The sequence below is a fragment of the Gossypium arboreum genome, chromosome 3, assembly GCF_025698485.1.
Source record: "Gossypium arboreum isolate Shixiya-1 chromosome 3, ASM2569848v2, whole genome shotgun sequence".
Taxonomy (NCBI): Eukaryota; Viridiplantae; Streptophyta; class Magnoliopsida; order Malvales; family Malvaceae; genus Gossypium; species Gossypium arboreum.
In genome coordinates, this window is record NC_069072.1 from 124,808,019 (window position 1) to 124,819,729 (window position 11,711).

At 35.3% G+C, this 11,711-nt stretch overlaps 1 non-coding gene across 1 annotated transcript; it reads right to left on the reverse strand.

Annotated features, from left to right (window-relative positions):
• Positions 1–1,268: 1,268 nt before the first annotated feature.
• LOC128291342 (small nucleolar RNA R71) lies at positions 1,269–1,375 on the reverse strand. The gene has a single exon (XR_008281118.1). It is a non-coding gene; the product is annotated as a small nucleolar RNA R71 (small nucleolar RNA).
• Positions 1,376–11,711: the final 10,336 nt, after the last annotated feature.

The following is an 11,711-nucleotide window of genomic DNA, read 5'->3' on the forward strand; positions in this document are numbered from 1 at the left end:
GAGCAATCCTAACCAAACGACGACTAGTGGACGTATAATTGAAATGTGCATGCTCAATATAGATCCTAACTCGATTAAATTTTAGGTTACATAACAACCCTAACCAGGCTCTGTTATCTGCATAGTTTTTAGATTTGTGAGATTAAACTGTTTCAAACCTAACACGTCCCTGTTACCTCGCACAAATACTAAGAAACCCTTACTAAATAAGGATCAGTAAAATGCGTATTTAATAAGTAAAGGATTTTGAAGGGACATAACGTTGTTTCCAAACTCATGAAAGATTGAGTTGCCATAGAATGTTTTTCCGAATATTATTAGGCATGTTTATAATAAATTGAGTTTAATTAAAGTAATTGTCCTAGTATATTTATGTTATAATTATTGCAAATTGTGTTTAAATTTTGCTAAAATCTATCTCATTCATATAGTTATCATACTTAGGATAAATTGCATTGGGATAATTGCATTTAGTTTCATATACTTAATTTTTCATCACTTCTCAATTATATTGTTTTTATTTATCAAATTGTTAATATAATTTTACAAATTAAGTGACTTAGCACAAATACAATCCCTATCTCGATACTTACTTATTACTTGATAACGACTGTGTACACTTGCACAAACCTATGCGTTACAAGTTTTTGGCGCCATTGCTGGGGATTGTCAACTATTGCCATAGTCATTTCTTTCGTGAAATTATTTATTTTCAATTTGATTTATTTCTAACATTACTAACTTATTCTATTTAATTTTTTTTATTTTCTTTTCAGGTGTTTATGAGAATAGATCGGATTATCGATTTACTCCTTGTAGACTTTGAAATTGAGCGAACTTTCAGACAAAGAAGACGTGAACGAACAGCTCAAAGACAAGTCGAGATGGACCTTGGAAATCAGAAATGCATCAAACAATATGCTGTGCCACTTTTCAGTGAGTTAAACCCAAAAATTAGAAGGCCAGATATTGAGGCAACCCAATTTGAATTGAAACCAGTGATTTTTCAAATGCTCCAAATGGTGGGCCAATTCAGTGGTATGCTCACAGAAGATCCACATCTCCACCTTCGATTGTTTATGGAGGTGAGTGATTCATTCAATATAGCCGGTGTGACTGAAGATGCAATAAAGTTGAAGTTGTTTCAGTACTTGTTGCAAGATCAAGCACGAGCATGGCTCAATTCACTGCCACCAAGTTCCATATCTACATGGCAAGAATTAGCAGAGAGATTTTTGGTTAAGTATTTCCCGCCTAGCAAAAATGCTAATTTGAGGAACGAGATAACAACTTTCCAACAATTGGATAACGAGTCTTTGTGTAAGGCTTAGGAGCGATTCAAGGAGTTACTTCGTAAGAGTCCTCATCATGGGATTCCTCATTGTATCCAGTTGGAGACATTCTATAATGGTCTCAATGCACATACAAGATTGATGGTAGATGCTTCTTCGTTATCAGCTCAGGTGTCGTCTATTTCCTCTATGTTAAAACAGTTTACCGCTAATAGTGCTAATAATTTTGCAGCACAGCCACTAAGTCAGTTCGAAGTAGTTTCTTGTATGTACTATGGGAAAGGTTATTCCTTGGAGAATTGTCCATCAAATCCCGAGTCAATGTATTATGTGGGGAACCAATATCAAAATAGGAGTGGACAAGGACCCCAGTCCAACTTCTACAATCCTTCATGGCGTAATAATCCTAACTTTTCTTAGAGCAACCAAGGAAATGGATCGAACCGCAACGTATTGCAGCATAGACCTAACCAATCTCAAGAGTTTAATCAGCAAGCTCTAAAACCACCTCAAGCTGAGGCATCTAACAGTTTGGAGAACTTGTTGAAAGCGTACATGGCAAAGAATGATGCTTTGATCTAAAGCCAAGCAGTAACACTAAAAAATTTGGAAAACCAAATGGGTCAGTTAGCTACAGAGCTTCATAATAGACCGCAAGGAACCTTGCCGAGCAATACTGAGAATCTAAGAAATTTGGGTAAAGAACATATAAAGGCAGTGGCATTGCAAAGTGGCAAAATTTTGGAACCCCGATTTATTGATGTTGAAGATAAGCCCATTGAGGAGAATCAACCAGCTATTGAAATACCTACACCAAAGAAATCAGAATCTGCAAAGACTAACAAGGTAAATCCTAACTTAGTGAATTCAGATACTTTAACATCTTCATTGGATGCAGATTTACCTACTCAGAAAATTTGTCTAGTTCAACAGAAAGTTCCATCACCTCCATATCCGCAAAGACTGTAGTAGCACAAGCAGAAGCAGGAGGTGCAATTCAAGAAGTTTTTAGATGTTCTGAAGCAGTTACACATCAATATTCTATTGGTGGAGGCTTTAGAGCAAATGCCAAATTATGTGAAGTTTATGAAGGATATACTGTCCAAGAAGAAATGTCTGAGTGAGTATGAGACTGTTGCCTTGACAAAGGAGTGCAGTGCGTTCCTGCAGAACAAACTACCACCGAAATTGAAAGACCTAGGAAGCTTTACTATACCTTGTAACATTGGTGAATCTTACTTTGGTAAAGCTTTGTGTGACTTAGGAGGGAGTACCAATTTGATGCCTAAGTCTATTTTCATGATGTTAGGGATAGGTAAAGTAAGACCTACAACTGTGACGCTTCAGCTAGCGGATCGATCTTTAGCATATCCCGAGGGAAAGATCGAGGATGTTTTGGTAAGAGTTGATAAATTTATTTTTCCTACTAATTTCATTGTCATAGATTTTGAAGCAAATAAAGGAGTGCTGATCATTCTAGGGAGACCTTTCTTAGCCAAAGGAAAAACGTCATTTGATGTGCAGAAAGGTGAACTCACCATGCGAGTTCAAGACTATCAGATAACCTTTAACATTCTTAAAGCAATGAAATATCCTGATTCAACAGAAGAGTGTTCAGTTATGGAAGAGATAGAAACTTTAATTTATATGGAAAGCAATTTTGAAGAAGATCCGTTGGAGAAAGCTTTAGATCTTAACCCCTTGGAGGATGAAAAAGGTGAAGAAAACATGGCTTTGATGGAAGCCAATTTGAGAAATTTTATTCAATCCACATGGTTTGAACTGTTGGAGTTAGAAGTCAGAGAATTTATGCAACCCAAGTTGTCAATCGAAGAACCACCTAAACTTGAATGAAAGGTACTTCCTTCCCATTTGAAATACATTTATTTAGGTGACTGTTATACTTTGCCTGTGATTATTTCAGCAGAACTGACGAAAGATCAATAGGAGCAATTAATTGATGTTCTAAAGAAATTTAAGAAAGTAATTGGTTGGACCATAGCTGATATTCGAGGTATAAGCCCTTCTTTTTGCATGCATAAAATTATTTTAGAAGAAGGTGAAAGAGCTCGAATTGATGGGCAAAGGATCAATCCTATTATGAAAGAAGTCGTTAAAAAGGAAGAGATCAAATGGTTAGATGCATGAATCATCTATCCTATTTCAGATAGTTTGTGGGTAAGTCCGGTACAGTGTGTGCCGAAGAAAGATGGAATCATGATTGTTGAAAATAAGCGTAATGAGTTAATTCCAATGAGAACTGTTACTGGTTGGAGAATCTGTATTGATTACATAAAATTGAATAAAGCCACTTGGAAGGACCATTTTCTGTTACCTTTTATGGATCAAATGTTAGATCGACTACTAGGTAATGGATTCTATTGTTTTTTAGATGGCTATTCGGGATGTAACCAAATAGTGGTAGCCCTAGAGAACCAATATAAAACAACCTTTACTTGTTCATATAGTACGTTTGCTTTTAGGTGAATGCCTTTTGGTTTATGCAATGCACCTGCAACCTTTTAACAATGCATGATGACAATATTCACTAATATGGTTGAAAATTTTGTTGAGGTTTTCATGGATGATTTTTATGTTTCTAGTAACACTTATGATATTTGTTTGAGTAATTTGGCTAAGGTACTGATGAGATGCGAAGAGACGAATCTTGTTCTTAACTCGGAAAAATGTCATTTTATGGTTAAGGAAGGGATTGTCTTAGGGCATAAAATATCAAAGAGAGGAATTGAAGATGATAAAGTAAAGGTGAACGTAATTGAAAGATTACCAGCCGCAATGAATGTGAAAGGAGTAAGAAGTTTCTTAGGCCATGCCGATTTTTACCAAAGGTTTATCAAAGATTTCTCAAAAATTTCTAAATCGTTGTGCTTGTTGTTAGAGAAAGATATAGTGTTTGAGTTTAACAAAGCATGTTTGGAAGCTTTTAAAGATCTAAAAAAATGGTTAATCTCAGCCCCAATAATCATTACACCTGATTGGAACTCACATTTTGAATTGATGTACGATGCAAGTGACTATGCTATTGGAGCTGTGATGGGTCAAAGAAGAAACAAAGTGTTTCACCCTATTTACTATACAAGTAGAACTTTGACGGGAGCCCAACACAATTACACGGTACCCGAAAAGGAACTCTTTGCAATAGTTTTTGCTTTTGACAAATTTCGCTCATATCTTATTGGTACCAAAGTCATAGCATTTACTGACCATGCAGCCATTAAATACTTGCTCACGAAAAAAGATGCAAACAGAGGCTAATGCGTTGGATACTATTACTTCAAGAATTTGGTCTTGAGATCCAAGATAGAAAAGGTGTCAAAAATCAAATAGCTGATCATCTGTTGAGGTTGGAACAAGATGAGGTAACTCGATCATGTGAGCCTATCAACGAGAATTTCCCAGATGAGCACTTATTTGAGGTAAATCGAATTCATGAAACACCTTGGTTTGCTAATTTTCCAATTATCTTGCATGTGGAATAATTGCTCGAGAAATGACATACCAAAAAAAGAAAAAATTCCTTCATGATAGCTGGTATTATTTTTGGGAGGATCTATTTTTGTTTAAACAGTGTGCAGATAATATAATCCGAAAGTGTGTAGCTGAAAGTGAGATTGCTGAGATCTTATATCACTGCCATTCATCTTCAAGTGGGGGACACTTTGGTAGTTCACGTACTACAGTAAAGATTTTACAAGAAGGTTTCTTTTGGCTTACACTATTTAAAGATGTTTATGCTTATGTAAAGAACTGTGATAAATGCCAAAGGGCCTGAAATATATCAAGGAGGAAAAAGATGCCTTGACAAACATTTTAGAGATTGAATTATTCGACGTATGGTGCATTGACTTCTTAGGCCTGTTTCCTTTTTTGTATGAGAACAAATACATCTTAGTTGCTGTGGACTATGTATCCAAGTGGGTTGAAGCTGAAGCATACCCTACAAATGATGCTAAGGTAGTCTTACGATTCCTGTATAAGCATGTGTTTACATGATTTGGGACACCAAGAGCTATTATTAGTGATGAAGGTTCTCACTTTGTGAACAAATAGCTTAAGTGGTTGCTTGACAAATATGGTGTGAAGCACAAGATTGCTACTGCCTATCACCCCCAGTCTAATGGGCAAGTTGAGAGAGTGAACTGTGAAATCAAAAGTATCCTTGAAAATGTAGTACGCCCTAGTAGAAAAGATTGGTCTTGAAGGCTCGATGATGCCTTATGGGCCTATTGAACAACATTTAAGATACCGTTAGGAATGACTCCTTATCGGTTTGGAAAGGCACGTCATTTTCCATTAGAGTTGGAGAATAGAGCTCACTAGGCCTTGAAGCAATTGAACTTTGATCTTAAGCAAGCCAGTGAGAGAAGAATGTTACAACTGGATGAATTGGAAGAGTTGAGGTTGTTTCCATATGAGAATGCCAAAATGTATAAAGAAAGATAAAAAAGATGGCATGATAGTCATATACAACCTCACGAGTTTAAAGAAGGTTAGAAGGTTTTGTTGTTTAATTCAAGGTTGAAGTTATTTCCTGGGAAGCTTAAATCTCGATAGAAAGAACCCTATACCATCTACTAAGTGTATCCTTATAAAGCTATTGGATTATATGCAATCACGGAAGTAAGTTTAAAGTTAATGGTCAACGTCTCAAACATCATTGGGATGGTGAAGTTGAGCAAGTTGAATCCTCGTTCAAATTAACAGACATGAACTTGTAAATAAATAAATAGTTAGAATTTATTTTCTTAATTTAGTACATTTAATTAATTCTGTCAACGGAGATTGGAACTTAAGTGGGACCACTGTGACCCCTCCAACCTTTCCTGAGAATTAATTTAATGTAATTTATTGAAAAGAAATTTTCTAATTGAGATTTAAAATTTTTAAGTTTAATTTGTTTTGTTTAAATTTTTAATTTTTAAAGGGGGTCAAATTTGGCCCAAGTATTAATCAGTTTTTTTTTCTCTTGAGTAAGCCTGAAAATAGAGCTTGAATTTGAGGCCCAAGACAACATAAAGGAGGGAAAAATTTGTACCTATTGCCGCCACTCCCATTACTTGCCGCTCAAGTAACCCTAATGTATTTAATTTTTTACTACATGTTGCCCTAATTTTTCCCTATATAAACCCTTCTCCATTCTACTAAATTTCATATCCCTCAAAGCAATTTTCTTATACCCTAAAAATCCCTAAATTTCTCTTTTAATCCGTGAACCTCAAATTTTGAAAGAAACCCTAGTTCTCTTCCCTTTTTTCTAAATCACCTATTGCCGCCGCAAGAAGATTGCCGAAGCACCATCCTTGCCGTCACACGATTTTTACAGTAGCAAGTCTTAACCACCTTGACGATTTCTTTCTTTTTCCCTTTGTGCAGAAACTTTGCCAAAATTTTCAGGAAAAGATACCATGTCTCGCAAAAGAATCAGATCTTCAAAAACTACTCCTAAAAACCTGATTTTGATAGATGAAAAAGTGAAAGAGAGATTTGATTCAATTTTCAAGCATCAACCAATGATGCCAGAAAAAGGTTTTAACTTGAAGAGTAATGATTTGATGGTTGTTCCTGTACCGATTAGAAAGATAATCAATGCTCTCAAGTGTGAACAATTTTGTGATGCTCGTTCACTTCTCCATGATGAACTAGTTTGAGAATTCTATGCAAGTTTGATGGCACAAGATGCTATTGAGGTCATCGTTCGAAAGAAAAAGGTAACTCTTACTTCTAAGTCCATCAATGATTTGTTTAACTTACCTGATATTGAAGAAGATGAGTACTACCCTATGATGAACAATATCAATTTGGATTTTCTTCAACAAGTGCTTGATGTTGTGACAAATCCGAGATCCTAATAGATTATAAGAAAGTATGAGAGCCATTCTTGCCGAAGGGAATACTTAAAACCAGTAGAAAAGGTGTGGTTTTATTTTATTCGTTACATTTTTATGCTTATCTCACATAGTTCCACCATCTTGATGGAATGGATGCTCTTGTTATACGCAATCTTGACAAAAAGTCCATTAATGTTGGGAAAATTATCCTAAAGGAGATTCACGATTGTGCTAAAAAGAAGGCAAGAAGTGCTTATTTCCCATCATTAATCATTTCACTTTTCTTAAGGGCCCGCGTTAAAACACAAGCAAATCTGAAAGGGTGATATGTTCAAGGATGCATTACAAATTATGATCTTGAAAGATTAGTAGAGAGGGTGCATGAGCTGAATCAAGGCGTGCAAGAAGGGCCAACTAAGCCAGATACCGAGGAGTCAACAAATGAAACTGAGACTAAAGCTAATTTAGTTACAAACACTAAAGAGGAAGAATCTGATAAGGAATCGAACATTCCTGAACCAAGGGTTGAGCCAGAAGAAGAACCAGTCAGACTAATTGTTTAACCTGAACCCACAACTCCTATGCTGACTTCTACAAGTACTTCAAGGAAATCAGAGTTGTCAATTTTGATGCATATGTACAAGTTCATGCACAATCAACAACAAACTTACTGGAAATATGCAAAAGTTAGAGATGACTCAATTTGAAATTCTTTTAAGAATATCTCTAATACTTTTGCTCTTGAGTTCCCAGATGCTATCTTTGAGACATGGACGGAAGATACTGACAATGCAAGTGGAGTTGAAACTGAAAAAGACAAGAGGAATGAGTCAAGAAAATAAAAAGAGGGATTCTTGTCTTATTTATTTATTTTTAGGTCCTTAGGAATTTATTTCTTTTGTAATTAGGATTTAATTTCTGTAGAATAAAACATAGCAAGCATGAATAAACTTAACACTTTTTTAGAAAGAAAAAGACTAAGTGATGTGTCAATGGGAATAAACATGTCTAGGATTGGGTTATTAGGAAAGACTTGTGACAACCCGAATTAGGGCCTAATCGGAATAGTGGTTTAGTGACCATAAATTTGAGATAGAAATAATTTTTTTATAATTATTTTGAGGTTTATGATATGATTTCATGATTGAGTGGAAATTTCGTGATGAAATTCTATGCACTAAGCGCTTAAGTTGAGATTAGGGACTAAATTGAATAATTTGCAAAACTTGTGTTCTAGAAGTTTTTAGTATGAAATTGCTTTGGAATATTAATTAGGAGGTCTTAAATAGTAATTTGACCAATTTCTAAGTTTATGGACAAAAATTGGACATGGATGGAATTTTTGGAAAGTTTAGTAGTAAGGGTATTTTGGTCATTTGTATATTAAATGAAATAAAATGGGAAAAATAACACAAAAATGGTCATCTTCTCAATTAGTTGCTGCCGAATTTTGCTCTCCTCCATAGCTAGGGTTTCTTCAATTTTCAAGCTTCATAGTAAGTGATTTCAAGCCCCGTTTTTAATGATTTTTATATTTTTGAAATCCCGGTAGCTCGATTTAGCTTATGTTAGCAATAATTCAACCTAGGGTTCATATTTGGAAATGTACCCATAGGTGAAATTTGTGTATTTTGGTGTTTTATGATAGAATATGAGGTTTTAAATTATGTTAGACAACTTGTGCTACTCAGTTTTGAGTGAAAACGAGTAAAAGGGCTTAATCGGTAAAAATACCTAATGTTCATAAGTACATGTTAGAGTGAGAATTTGATGTTTCCATAGAAGAGATAAATGTTTAGCATGTCATAAAACATAAGAATAAGGGCTGAAATTAAATTTCTAAGCCTAGGGGCAAAATCATAATTTTGTAAAAGTTAGGGGGCAAAAATGTAATTTTTCCATAATGTGATTTTTGGATTGAAATAAATAGTATGAGTGTTAAATGAGCTAAATGTGTTGTTATAGATCAAGAAAGACGTGGAATCGATCGTGATCGGGGAAAAGAAAAGCTTTCGGACTAAATTATAACATTTCTAAAGTTTGCACCGGGGTAAATTTGTACATGAATAATTTATCTATTTTTTTATGTTATTTTATGTTGTTATCATATGAATTGGTGACTTTCCATAGAATGATTAGATGATGGAAACTTGCAAATTTAATTAGATTATGAATAAGTGTTAACGGTGAAAAAGGAAAGATTTTCCGATTGAACCCTCAGAATAGGAAGAATACGAATGACCCATTGTGAATACACGTGTGTAGTACTAAGTGCAGGCTACTACGTGTACCATACTGTTAAGTCGCATGTGTAGTATTAAGTGCAGGCTAGTATGCATACTCAATGACTTCGATCACGTGTGTAGTACTAAGTGCAGGCTACTACATGTATCAGATGGTGAGGTCATGTGTGTAGTACTAAGTGCAGGCTACTACGTGTACCGGATTTTTGGTCGCATGTGTAGTACTAAGTGCAGGCTACTACATGTATCAGATGGTGAGGTCATGTGTGTAGTACTAAGTGCAGGCTACTACGTGTACCGGATTGTTGGTCGCATGTGTAGTACTAAGTGCAGGCTACTATGCGAATCAGATAGCTTCAGCCATAAGTGTGGAAAGGAGAAATATGTGCAAACAATGGTATATTTGTTATTTTTCTGTTGAGTTCAACGGGGAAAATCGATAAAGTGGTAATATGCGAAAGTTATTATAAGGTGGATATGTGCAAATTTATGTTTATGAAAAGTTAGGAGCTATGTGCTTGATAATTGAGTGAATTCTGGTATAACAAAAAGGACTAGGTGAAATTATGCAAGATTGAATGTTGGAAATAAAATAGTGTTGGACAGCAGTAGTTACATGTAAAAATTTACCAAAAATCGTGGAAGTTAAATAAAAATGCAAATGATATATGAAAATAAAGCTTCATGAGTATATTTTCACATAAAAGTTTCACATAAAAGAAACAAGGGAAGCAAAAGAATTCTATATTGTGTGATATTTGAATTCTTGTGAAACAGGGTTTGAATGAATTTGAGATCCCCTGTTCTGACTTTAGAAATTCACCATAAATTGTAAAAAAGTTATTAAGAGTCATACTTTATATGCATGGATTCCTTATTGAGTCTATTTTTAAGGGAAACAAATAGTATTGTTTTTGGAATTCTATACAGGGAGAAATTTGGTTCGTAGTGCACAGGGGTCAGAGTAGTCAAACCGTAAAACAAGGGAGACCTTAACTAATAAACTGTACTAATTGACCCAACCAAAAATTCTAGAAAAAAATTAGTAAGTAGACATATGAGTCTAGTTTAGGGAAAATTTACAAAATTGGATTTCGAGTTTTGTAGCTCGAGATATGATTTTTTTTTTAAACCGGGACTCTAGAAAACAGCCTGTCCTGAATATGTGATTATATACTAGTATGATTGTTTTACTTTGATAAATTGAATATCAATTTTGTACTTACTTACTAAGCTATATGCTTACCTTCTTTTATTTTTCTTGTCTTATAGAATTACTAAGCCAGCTCGAGATTTGGAGATCGTCGGAGACCCATCCACACTATCAATACTTTTTGGTATTTTGTAAACAGTATTTTGGAGTTATGGCATGTATAGAGGGCTGAATCATTTTGTTATGTGTCATAATTAATTTGTTTTAAAATATTACTTTTCAAAATTTAATAATTTACTTGTACTTATGTATATCTGTTGATGTTATCTATTTTTGTTCAAGCTAGAAGAATTAATTACGTAAGATTAGGTAAATGTGTGAATTCATGTTTTCGTGATCTGTAATATTCCGTACCTTGTTCCGGCTTAGAACATGGGTAAGGGGTGTTACAAGACTTGGTATTAAGCAGTCTTAATGACTCACCTCTCTTTCTTTACAACCCTACCTGGTGTTCAGTTTTCATTCATTACTTTGTTCTTGCAATGAGGACATTGTTCCTTTTTAAGGGGGGTAAGGCAAATAAATTGCTCAAACTTTTAAAATTTTTCAAGTATGTTTCAATCATTGCTTTCAATAGTATGTGTAACACCCCTTACCCGTGTCCGACACCGGGACAGGATACGAGGCATTACCGGACTTAAACATAACCAATCATACAAAACCAGGCCACAAAATTTTGTTCAATTTAAAACCATTCATACACAAGTATAACGTCCCTTGTATAGGCCCACGACGCCCAAAACATACATTGGGAGTGGTTCGGGACTAAATCGAGAAGTTACGAAACTTTTACAACATTTAGGAAATTTTCATGCTTTGGGGGTCACACACCCGTGTGGTTAGGCCGTACAGCTGCACACGTCTGTGTGGCTTGGGACACGCCCATGTCCTCAGCCTCTATAATTCTCTGTTTATAACGTCGTCAACCTATTAGGGTCACACGGCCCTATCACACGCCCGTGTGCTTAGCTCGTGTGGTGAATTAAATTCATAAAAGTCAAGTGTAGAGTTCACATGGCCTGGGCACATGCCCATGTCCTAAGGCCGTGTCCTTCACACTGTTGAGACACACAGCTGTGTCTCTGCCCGTGTGTTTACTACTGGGCATTCTGTT